This window comes from Kryptolebias marmoratus, linkage group LG6, assembly GCF_001649575.2.
Source record: "Kryptolebias marmoratus isolate JLee-2015 linkage group LG6, ASM164957v2, whole genome shotgun sequence".
Classification (NCBI taxonomy): Eukaryota; Metazoa; Chordata; class Actinopteri; order Cyprinodontiformes; family Rivulidae; genus Kryptolebias; species Kryptolebias marmoratus.
Window position 1 is genome coordinate 31656280 of NC_051435.1, and position 655 is coordinate 31656934.

Sequence of the window (655 nt, forward strand, 5' to 3'; positions counted from 1 at the left end):
GTTTTTTGTTTTGTTTTTTCAAATTACTTTACACTCAGAAAAAGTGATAATAAAATTGATATAATTTTGAAAGTGGTATAAAAACAAACTGAAACATCACATTTTCATAGGTATTCATAGCCTTTATGTAGTATTGAGTTGAAGTATCTTTGGGAATATTTTCAAGCCTCTAGTGTTTTGAGTTTGATGGAACAAACTTTAAACTTTGCTTACCTGGATTGGAGAATTTCCTGTCATCATTCTTTGCAAAACTCAACAGCTTAGTCCTGTTATGTGGGGATCATTGGTGGGGCCATTTCAGGTTTCTCCAGAGATATTCAATAGGGTTCAAGTTAGGACTTTGACTGATCCACTCTAGGACATTTACTTAGTTTGTGTTCTCTTTTCTGTGAGCTTTGAGTCATTGTCATGTTGGAAGGTAAACCTTCAGCCCAGTCTTGTCATAAACTTGAGAGTTTCTGTCCAGAGAGCGAAACCAAAACCACACACGGAGACGAGGATAACGGTAAGTGCATTTATTAACAGGTGAAGTTATATACAGTGGTCGGAGTCTGGAGGAGTCTGCAAGATAAGTAGAACTGGGTGAGTCTCGGGTACAATTCTGTTCCAAGATGGTAGCAAGGATTTCAATGTCTCTTTGTTTGCTTACAGGTCC